A 12,057-nucleotide genomic window follows, 5' to 3' on the forward strand; every position below is an offset into this window, starting at 1 on the left:
ACAATATTTGTTATCAGATTGAGCATCACTATAAAAACAATACAGCTACAGTTTAAGTTGAAACATACTTATGAAAAATGGCAAAAGAGTGAGACACGCCTGTTAGCGCAAACGCAAATTTGTTTTAACGCCACTAATTTCTATAACTCATTAACGCAACTTGCGATATTGAGGTTGTAGTGGGCTCGGATTTTAAAACTATAATGAAGATACTGACATCATATGAAACTAGAAAAACCTAAGGAATCCATTGGTACCAAGTCAGGAAGGTAAAATAACGCTCCAAACTTACGCAAAAGTTTGGCGAAGATTAAAATGGCATGGCCATTTTTAAAGGGGTCCCTTGACCTCTGACCTCAAGATATGTGAATGAAAATGGGTTCTATGGGTACCCACAAGTCTCCCCTTTACAGACATGCCCACTTTATGATAATCACATGCAGTTTGGGGCAAGTCATAGTCAAGTCAGCACACTGACACACTGACAGCTGTTGTTGCTTGTTGGGCTTGAGTTTGCCATGTTATGATTTGTGCATATTTTTTATGCTAAATGCAGTACCTGTGAGGGTTTCTGAACAATATTTGTCATTGTTTTGTGTTGTTAATTAATTTGATAAATTAAACATACATTTACATAAAGCAAGCATATTTGCCCACTCCCATGTTGACAAGAGTATTAAATACTGGACAAATCTCCCTTAAAGGTACATTTTGAACAGATAAAAAATGTGCGATTAATCATGATTAACTATGGATAATCATGCAATTAATTGCGATTAAATATTTTAATCAATTGACAGCCCTATTAAGTAGTTTGTGTTTATAGAGGTTTATAAAACCTTTGAACAGAAAAATCTGTATCAGTTGATTTGATACGTTCCTTGTGGCGTAGAATTTTAAAAGCCTTGGTGAAAGTTGCTGAGCAATACTTGAAGATTAAGATATTCATTCTTATCTTTTTTATCAGTGTTGATTGAAGTGTAGTTGATACATTTTAAAGGTGCTCAATAGGGAATTCAGAGCAAATCTATTGCATCCACACGGATCTCAACATTGGAGACGGCTGAGCCGGTGGCTAGCAGCTAACGGTGCTAACAGGGCAAACAGCGGCAACAGTGAAGACAGAGCTAAGAGTTTTAACCTGGGGGGAGCTGGAGGGTGGGTGCTACGCTCCCGCAATTACACCTTGGGGCAAGACGGTGTTATAAGTGGTAAAATGTTGAGCGCAGCGCAGAGCCAATGGAGCACGTGAATGCAAGTGCGGCGGCCCTGCTATGTAAACAAAGCACAGAGAAGCTCTGATTACAACACACACAGAGGGAGATTTCATTCTCTGCTCAGGTAGACATTACTCCACTATATCTTTACATAGCAAATCGTTTTTTGCTGCTATATTAATGCTCTGAATTTTGAATTTCGCACCTTTGAACAAAACGAATGTGGTTTAGAATTGGTTTCTCACATACAGCCATATTCTGCATTGTGCCAAAAAGGTGTATCTCTTTCTTTTGCCATTTTTGTAGTATTTCATAAATATTTTTCAACTGAAACGGTAGCAATATAGCTTTTATAGTATTATAAGTTGCTTAATCTGATGACACAAAAAAATCAAATATTATACATGGCAACAGCAGCTGATTCAAGTATGATCAAAATTTGCACTTACGCCCCTTTGGCCCCAAGCCCAAGTGTTTTTAGCATGCTCTACCCATGATGCTTTGTTAGGTCAAAAAGGGTGCAAGTAAGCTTACGCCCTTTTACCGCAGACCAAAACCCTACTTTTACTGTTACGCCTTTTCGTTTTCTTTTAATTACAACATATGGGTCATCATTACACACAGAAAGATCTCACTGGCAGCTTTCATTTGATATATAATAATACTCATATTTGCCCAAAATGGCACTTGCACCACTTTGGCTCCAAGCCTTCAGATATGATCAAAGATTATGTGTATGTGTTTTCTGTGTGTTTGAAGATCAGCTTCATGGTGATGATGATATACTTTTATGATATAGTCTGTCCCTTGTTTGTGCAAAGAGTTCAGAGGCAGACTGTCCTACGAGTTTATCACACCAACAAGACCATAACACTGTATTTGTATTTGTATGTATGATAACATTTCAGTATACAGTTTACTGTAATGTATGCAATATACTCTGGTATTTTAAATCATGTCTTCTCATGTTGTGCACTGACGTGTTTATAGAAAAGTGTGTGACAGACAGACAGACAGACAGACAGACAGACAGACAGAGGGAGTTAGCGTTCTTGTATTTTCTCCTTATCTCTATCGGTGTTCCCCTTCAGGGAAGGCTTCGTCATTGCTTTCAGTAACCTGTCTCTGCTTTCACTGTAATGTTAGTACACACACACACACACACACGCACGGATAGAGGTCACATCAACAAGGCAAGGCGTGTGTGGCAGTGCAGCGATTGTATCACTAGAAGTCATCCAAACAACAATAGGATGCCAGTCTCTGGTTGACATGGAGTAGTCCTCTAGCCATTAATGCCAGTTAGCTTCACCCGATACCCTGCTCTCTGGACTCACCTCAACACCTCGTCTCAGGCCCACAAAGACTCTTAAGATAAATGCATGGATTCAGTAAATACTTATACTTCTTAAAACAATATCTTGCAGTCACCAACGGGATCCTGAAATAAGCATTTTCTTCCTTCAAGTGTGATGCAGTGTGAAAAGCAACAGACTCCTTATGGTGTAAAATAATTAATACGAAACAACAATGAAAATTGTGTTATGCATATTCATAGTAGGTAGCTGGTGGGCAAAGTGCAAAATATGTTTGTGGCACACAGTAGTTGGTGAGGAAAGGCTTTTAAATGAAGGGCAAATATACTGTATGTCAACCAACTGATAGAAGACAATTCATAATAACAAATGATTCAAGGGACTTAATTTCCATAGATAATTTCAGGAAGCATTTTTATATCAATTTGTATGAAACCCTTCATATTTCAAAAGAGATCAGGTGTAGAAACACTACATTTGACAGTGCAGATCTGTGTATGTTAGTGGCTGAATAACATACTCATACATTAAATATAAATATACACATGATTAACCTAAACCTAGACCTGAATGTGGTCGCATTCCCCCAGATATCATGTCTCTCCATGTTCATGCAGTAGATTACAATTAAGCAGTACTTTAAAGTAACAACTTTTGATTTGCAAGAAAATATCTAATTAGCAATGCAGATTAAGATGTACTCACAGGCAACTTTAGAGCTGAATTTTATTCTGTGTCACATCGCAACTGTTGTGTTATTATGCAGGGTTGTGAACAATAACACAACCACAGTGTTTCCAACATTTCAGACTTTGAGTGCTGCTGAAGGGAGCAGAAGCGTTTTATTTTGCAACTCTCATTCCCCAAAATTGTTTTTCAACTGCTGTATTGTTGCATTTCCTCCAGGAAAACCTAAACTACACTAAAGAGGAACCCTAAACTATGGATGAGTGTATCACACAGATTATTACCACATGTCCGTCGGAAATAAGGGACATCGAAGGTCAAAGACTGAAAACAGAGCTGGCAATGAAAAGAGAGAAAGGAGGGATGAATGACACTTGGGAGGAGACGACTGCGGGGTTTCACACGTTACCTGGTCTCTGGTAATGGACTGTCAGCCGCATATAGGTTACAAGCAAGTGCGGAAATAGGTTACAATTGAAATAGATCTCTTACACACACACATAAATCTGTGTGTTCAAAGGCTTTTTCCCTGAACGAACTTATTTAACATATGAACCTACAAACACTCTGTTCACTCAACATTATATTTATCTTTTTGTCAGGATGTTTCATCACTCCCAGAGACTCCCCTTCAAGTAGACAACATGCTGCAGAAACAAAAGTGTGTTAATGAAGACATTATACGCCAGCCAGCATGGAGAATGGAGAGTGTGCGTATATTGAAGATACTTGTCAAAGTGTTATGTTATTTTTGTGTAATTCTATTTGGTCACAGTTAACGGCGTAAGGATTGTACCCGCTCTAATTCAGTGCTTCCCAAACCGACATGATGAGATGTCAAACACAGCTCTAACTAATAGCCTTATTACGGTAGCCTAATGGCTGCATTGTATTGCAATAATTGCTGGACCGGAGCCATCATAAATGTTATTAGTTCCACCTGTGCTTTTTCCTGCTATGACAAGTCAAAATGTCTGCTTTGAAAAAGGTCTATGAATCGGATTAAATTAGGAAGAAACAAGAGTGCTGTGATGCTACTTAAAGGTTCTCTATACAACCATCAGAGCATTAATATAGCATCAAACAACTATTTGCTATGTAAAGATATAGTGGAGTAATGTCTACCTGAGCAGAGAATGAAGTCGCTCTCCCTCTGTGTGTGTTGTAATACAAGCTTCTCTGTGCTTTGGTTGTCCAGTTGCCTGTGCATTTCAGTGCATGTGAGTCCCAGTGTGTGTGTCCAACTGGCTAGCAAATAGCCGCCGCTCTGCAATGCACTCATAAGGCAGTTACCACTGATAACGCCGTCTCCCGACCCAAGGCGTCGTCGCGGGAGTGTAGCACCCACCCTCTGGCTTCCCCTCAGGTTAACACCATAGACTGTCGGCTATATAAATATGGAAGACGTGACGGCTCCCCAAAAGTGAAACCAAAACATCTCGATCGCCCCCTGGTGGCTGGCTGCAGTATAGGTAATAAATCCCGCCCCCTCCATGTTAGCTGATGGGACATTAACCAAACTAAAAAGTCAAAGTACATCCACGACGGGATCGTTGTTTGCGATGATGGTCCAGGTTTCGAACAGCTGTAGAAACACTGTTGAACCTCATCATTTCCATGGATTCAAACTCATTTGACATTGCCAGCAGAAATGTTAAATCCAGATATCACATCATATCACAGAGGACTAACAACAGCTTTTGATATTAATCCTAGTAATCTGGTGATTTATCCACAATGTGTGTGGGTGTGTGTGTCCCATATTCTCGTGGCACGGTGCGGTTTTAGGTTGGGTATAGGTCACTAAAATTGTATTCCATTACAGTCACTAGACACCTCATCAAAATTGTAATCAGTAATGTAATCCAAGGGATTACCCAAACTCAATAATAGATACTTCCAGATTACTTTCCGTATTTGTTGTATAAGTAAATTACGCATAATATGCAGTATATTATTATATCTGAAATTATACATTAATACAAATATTTTAAATTAAAATTGCATTATGTTACATTTTATAAAGATATAATGATCTGTAATGTATAATCAGTCTTTTATCTTGTTTGTTTTGAGACGTTGTAGGCAACATAGACTGCATTTAACTTCATTTTTTGCATCTCTTAACTTCAAGGGGACCACACATCAACTACAGTATATCCTCCGCTGTGCTATATACGCACACAGCGCTCCCCCTGGAATTTAAACACATAATGAGATTGACAGCAACAGGAGTAATATGGGTCATACACTGGTGCAGGTCCAAACATTTTGGTCCAGGAAGATTCCAGGCATTTTTTTGCCCAAACATTCATGATCCTGTTTGTGTAGGTGACAGCAGGAGGGTTATGTTGTGCATGCAGTGTTTGAAGTTAATCTGCTGGTGCAACATACGATTAAACAGTTTGGGCTTCCAAAAGCCCACACACACATAAACCAACGCACACATGGAAAAATATACACTTTCACACATTTTGGACTTACATAAACACAGATTTGGTCCAAAGAGGATTCCTCTCTTGGTCCTCATACCTAGTTTAGATGAAGTACATTTTCTTTATTGCAAGTTTTCCCTTTTATTATTCAAACAAACTAAACTGCATTGTTGACTTTTTCCAACAAAAGTGTACATCTGTGTGAGTTAGTGTGTGAGCTGAAACTGTGCAGTGGAAGATCCCTGTCAAGTGCTTAAAGATGCATGAGAGTGCTCCATCATTAACGAGATGCTTTGATGGAAAGTTCCACGCCGGAGTGAGAGATATGGGGAGCGAGTGAGAAGACAGACAGACAGACGCATAGGACGGAGAGAGTTTGTGTGACACGGAGGAAAGAACTGGCACACAGTTTATTTCTGTTTAAGCTAGGGGCCTCCCTCCCCTGAGTGTAGTGCAACGTGTGTGTCTTTATCCATAATTAACTGCGTCTGGCGATAATAGCCCACTGTCATAGCGTGCACACATAAAGTACAGGAAAGACCCAGATTTGAATTGCCCAGTGAACAAAACTCAAACTTGGATTTGTAATCTAAAAAGGTTTTGTTTGGACTTGAGCAAAAAGTAGCACGGATGCACATTTTATGGCTTGAACATTCAAATTGAAATTTGTCAGCGTTGCCATAACAATAAGTTGGCTTGTCTTGCATTATTGTTATAATTGTGATTTATATTCACGACTTTGGTCACAATGACTGCTTGGATGAGCAAGTGATACAGTGAAGGATGGGAAACAACAATTTAAGTAAAGCTAATGTAAATGCAGTGTTAATGCATTTAGTCAAGGGGAGCCAAAGGTATTTACAGTAGTTAAAACAAGCGGAACAGGAACATATTATTACTGTCTTATTCTAATATTGGCCATTGACTGTATGAAATGAAAGGAAAGCCAAATGTCTACAAAAATATATAACAAAAAACATCTGGTGTGTTCATTCCAACTTATTGAAAAAATCTGAGCCTGCTTAATACTGTAGGTACATTGAATAGAGGATTATCATGAAGATTGTGTCACTCACTAGTGTCTCAAGCACAGCATTGGTGGCTGTTGTCAAAGTTTTTAAATAGAATGGCTTGTGACTGAAAGGTCACAAAGTCAATTCTCACACCAGCAGGATCAATACGCGGGGGTGGAAAGTGTAAGTGCAGTGCTTCCCCTCACTCACACTGCCACTACTGAGTTTTCCAACCAAGGCCCTTAAAGGGAAAGTTCCGATTTTTTTAAGTGGGATTGTATGAGTTACTTATCCAGTGTATTACCTACAGCGGATGACGGTCGGCACGCTCCCTGTTTGGTGAAGCAGACAGGAGTAGCGGCACGGAAGCAAAGCAATGTATTGCTGTGGACGGGGGCGACAGCAAAACGTATTTTAGCAACCTAAAAAAAGGCCTGCCTAAAAAAATCCACATCAGTTTAAGTGTACACTATATATTTAGAATATTTTGACCTCTTAACCGTGCTGTCAGACAGCCCTTTTCGACAAGGAACTGAAGCTGTTATCTATGCTCTCTTCAAAGCCACCAGACTCCTTTGACAAAAACAGTATTTTTACCTCGCAGAACATGGGAGTTGCTGGTCTACCGCAGATGTTGTGACTTTGGTGTTTTAAAGGGTTAGTTCGGATACACCAAAGTCACACAATAACACTAACTAACCAATCGAGGCATCGGTAGCCCAGTAACTTGTAACAGTAACAAACTGTTTTTGTCAAAGGAGTCTGGTGGCTTTGAAGAGAGCATAGACGGATATAACAGCTTCTATCTGACAGCAAGGTAAACCGGTGAAAATATATAGTGTACACTTAAACTGATACAGATTTGTTTAGGCGATCCTTTCTTTTAGATGGCAACAGTATGTTTTGCTGCTGCCCCCGTCCACAGCAGTACATTGCTTAGCTTCTCTGCCAGTACTCCTGCCTCCTTCGCCAAACTGGGGGTGTGCTGACCGTCATCTACCATAAGTAATACACTGACTCTGAACAAGTACCTCATACAGCCCCACTTCAAAAAATCCGAACTATCCCTTTAACCTACAAATGCTCCACTGGAGCATCTGAGTCGAACAACTGGGTATGAATGCGTTTAATTGTGTAAGTAAGTACTTGTGTCAGCAGAACGTTCTGGATCATCACACTTATTGAATGTACCCTTATTTAAAAAAAAACATAAAAACAAGCAGTTATACAATCGTCTCAACTGGGCATTTTCCTTGTGCACTTGCTTTATCTGCCCGTCATGAGACAATAACACACCAGTGTTGGTTAAATTATCATCTTGTGAGACCAGCTCAGAACAAAACCGTGTTTCATTGCAGCCAGTCATGGGATTCATCAAAGTGGTAACGTCTGACTCAAATATAGCAGGCAGGAGATGATTAATCGGGGGGTAATGATCGGGGGGTATCGCCAATAGCATGTTTATATAATTGCACAAAAAATTAAAACATGTGATTTTGACAATAAAGGTAAAAAAATCTTTATATAGACCTTTAATCCTGAACCTATGGGCATTAGACTGTGGCACACTCTTTAGGAAACTTCCTAACTAAAAGGATGAAAAGCAGAAAGGGGGGGGAAATAGTACAGAATAGCCCTTTTCAACCTTGACAGGAAAGGAAGGTGTGGAGATAAATCAGACACACCTGTGAGCTGGGACAAGGGGGGGGAACTAACGACGACAGCATGGAGGAGAACAGAAAGGGGAATGAGTAAAAGACTAAAAGTTTAAGAAAAACTTGATGTGATATAAAAGTAAATGGAGTGGCAGTTGTTTCCAAAACTGGCTGGATTTCCTGGACTTCTTTGGGCAACAATGTGCTGCTGGAAGTGTACTGATCCCTGGAGCGGGTTTGGATGACTACCTCTTTGACCTGCTCGGATGTGGTTGTGGACTTTCTTGTCTTTGTTGGACCTCGAAAAGTTAAGCTAAGTTTCCTTTCCTGCAACTCTCCAGGCTTCTCTCCTGCCTCTGGTTAATGTGCATTAGCCCCTCCTAATTTTTTAGGAGAGTGTGTGTTTGAAGTTTTTCCTTCAAACACACACAACTCACATGGTCCCCCTTTTTCTGAAAGATTAGTTGCAGTTTTTAATCAGGGGACATGTGATTTTCCAACCAGAGGGTGGCTGCTACACTTCCGCAATGGCGGCATCGGTCGGGACGGCGTTATCAGCTGTAACCGCCATATAAGAGCAGTGCAGAGTGGCGGCCAGGAGCTAGCCAGTGGGGCACGCTCACATGCACGATCCAGTCAGAATTAAGACAAATGGAGGGGTGCCAGTCTGATTTACAAGGAATAGATGTTCCTTAGTGCCGGGCGTCATCATCAAGACAGTATTTTTTCATCTAATCAACTCTAAATTTGTAAGACGAAAGAGGAGGAGGAGGAGGAGGGAAGGATTAGAAACAGAAAACTGTCAATCTGTTGCTGTTTATTACTCAGTTGGATCACAGAGTCCTGCTATATAAGAGATACACGGAGGACACACACACACACACACACATACACTCATTCATTAAAACAGGCACAAGTTGTGCTCCCTAGTGAAACCTGGCAACATCTGTTTAGGTCTGTTGATTGAGTGGAAAGAATTAATCTAAATTTATCCCTCCAGATCCGACAGATTACCTATCTTCAGGACAGACAAACAAACTCAGAGTGATAGTTGGTCACATGGGCATCTTAAGAGAATTTTCTAGAACTTGCCATCAGTTTTATAGGTATTTCTACATTAAAGACAAATAAAAAAGATTTACCAGCTGGTGGTGCTAGAGGAAAAGTTCACCAAAGTTTAATGGGATTCATCATGTCATGGTAATAGTAAAGATATTTCAGTGAAACAAATGAATTTTAGAGAAACCATCTTTTCTATCTATCTATCTATCTATCTATCTATCTATCTATCTATCTATCTATCTATCTTCTTGATTTTGCACTATCCCATTTGCTGCTGTACACTGCAAATTTCCCCACTGTGGGACTAGTAAAGGAATTTATCCTATCTATCTATCTATCTATCTATCTATCTATCTATCTATCTATCTATCTATCTATCTATGATACTGATATAAAATGATGTTATTTCAAGATGAATTTAGTGAAACTTGCAGGCATTCTGTGCGGTGATTGTGGCACTACTATTACGTTTATTATGTGCATGTGATCTGAAGAGAAAGGACAGTGGACTGAGTTTTTATGTGTGAGTTGAGAATATGTGATCCTGAGAGTTAAAAGGCTTTACTACAGCAGTCAGACGATGGAGAAAACATACTAGAGTAACTCACTGTGACGAATACCACACAAACACACACACACACTGACACACTTAGACATTCAGTAATGCACATGCAAACACGCACAAACTGCGCTAATACCATAAGTAAGGGTTTATACAGTGTGAGAGCATAGCTCTAATACCTTAAACCCTCTCAAGTGTAAACCAGCTTGCATACATGCACACATATTATACTTTCTCAAGTCTCTCACTCATGTTGAACTAGTCAGACATAAGCTTTTGCTTGATGGTCTATTGATTTATGTGTGAGTGTGTTTTAAAGGTCCAGTGTGTAAGATCCGGCGACATCTAGGTTACAGATCGCAACCTCTCCTGTGTGCCAAGCGTGTAGGACAACTACGGTGGCTGACGTGAAAACACTATGGATCCTCTCTAGAGATAGTTTTTTTTAGAGTAGTGTAGGTCATTTGGAGAATAGCAGAGCCAGTGTGTGTGTGTGTATGTGGGAATTGAGTGGTGAAGCAAGAGAGAGAGAGCGGCGGCAGTGAATGTATAGTGAAGCAGAAGACAGAGTTAGTTTAGCTTTGAGAATATCAAGTGAATGTACAGTGGAAGTTGCAGTTTGTGCAGAAATAAATGCTGCAGCTCCTCAAGACCAACAGAGGTTTCCTGTGTCTTGTTTCCCGGCGGCTAAGTGGAATGACGGGGGTTAACTCCGGAGCGAGTTACGTTATCGACTCCGGCCCAAACAGGAAAAGTTAACAGTGTTTGGTTTGTCCATTCTGGGCTACACGCGGCGGCCAGCTCTGTGAAGAGGACCCACTCCTTATGTAGGTATAAACGGCTCATTCTAAGGTAACGAAAACGCAATTCTTATTTTCAGGTTGATTATACACTAAAGAAAACATACTTATTAAAATTAAATTCCATTTCTGCCAATAGATCCCCCCAAAATGTTACACACTGGTCCTTTTAACAAAAAAAAAGAGCAAGACCGAGTCAGACAGAGACTCTGCATGTCAGACAGTAAAGGTCACAACCCCTCTTCATCATTTCAAAGGTCATCCTCTTTTCTCCTCGTTGCTCCATCTCTATTGATCAGGAGCAGTGAAGCAGTGACACTCAATCAGTAAAAAAAAGTCTCTCTCTGCTCTCCATTACAAAGAGCAACCCAGACCTTTTTTATCTCTGTCTGCTCATGGGCTGCCACATCACCTAAATACATTCTGTTCACCTTGTTGCCTGGCGGATTAGTGAAATGGTCATGTCCTATTAGAGGTATCATCAGGGAGCAGAGTGGGCTCTAATTTTAGCCATGTCATTCATTTCCTCAAATCATTTTTTTATGGCCCTTGATAGTCCAGGAGGAGGGGAGAGGAGATTAATGATCTTTTTAATTAACAGAATCTTTTACTGCATATCCTGAATGTATGAACCCATACATGTTTCAGCCTGCTGTGTCTCCTCTCTGTCTCTACAAAGCCAGCTGGTTTCCAGCAGACTGGCTGGATCAGTGGCTGGTGTAGGACAGCAGCAGATGTGTGTGTGTGTGTGTGTGTGTGTGTGTGTGTGTGTGTGTGTGTGTGTGTGTGTGTGTGTGTGTGTGTGTGTGTGTGTGTGTGTGTGCGTGTGCGTGTGTGCGTGGGTGCGTGTGTGTGTGTGTGCGTGTTATCCGTATGATCCATCCACACACTCATTATATAAGAGGATCTCTCTGCAGGTAGCGGGCCATCTGTATGAAAAGGACACGGAGCACAGATATCAAATGGTCTTTTCCGGCTCTGTGACTGTGAACACATGTTGCAATTCAGGCAGGAGGGCGAAAGGTGGATTAGCGGATCAAGGGTTCAGTGTATGTGGTGTAGTTTAAGGGTTAATACACCTATCATGAACTGCAATGTCCCTGGTTTGAGCCTGTCTGGGGACCTGTTTCTGTCATCTCTGTACTGTCTGTAGTAAAGGCCTGAAAATGCCCAAAAAATACTTTTAAAATTGTGATCAACAGACCTACTATTGTCTTTGCAAACAGTTGATTAAATAGACCTAGAATACATTTGCAGTCACTCTCATATTTCAGCTAATAAAGCCTTCAACTAATAACAGATTCAAACTG

This window comes from Sebastes fasciatus, chromosome 8 (assembly GCF_043250625.1).
Source record: "Sebastes fasciatus isolate fSebFas1 chromosome 8, fSebFas1.pri, whole genome shotgun sequence".
Classification (NCBI taxonomy): domain Eukaryota; kingdom Metazoa; phylum Chordata; class Actinopteri; order Perciformes; family Sebastidae; genus Sebastes; species Sebastes fasciatus.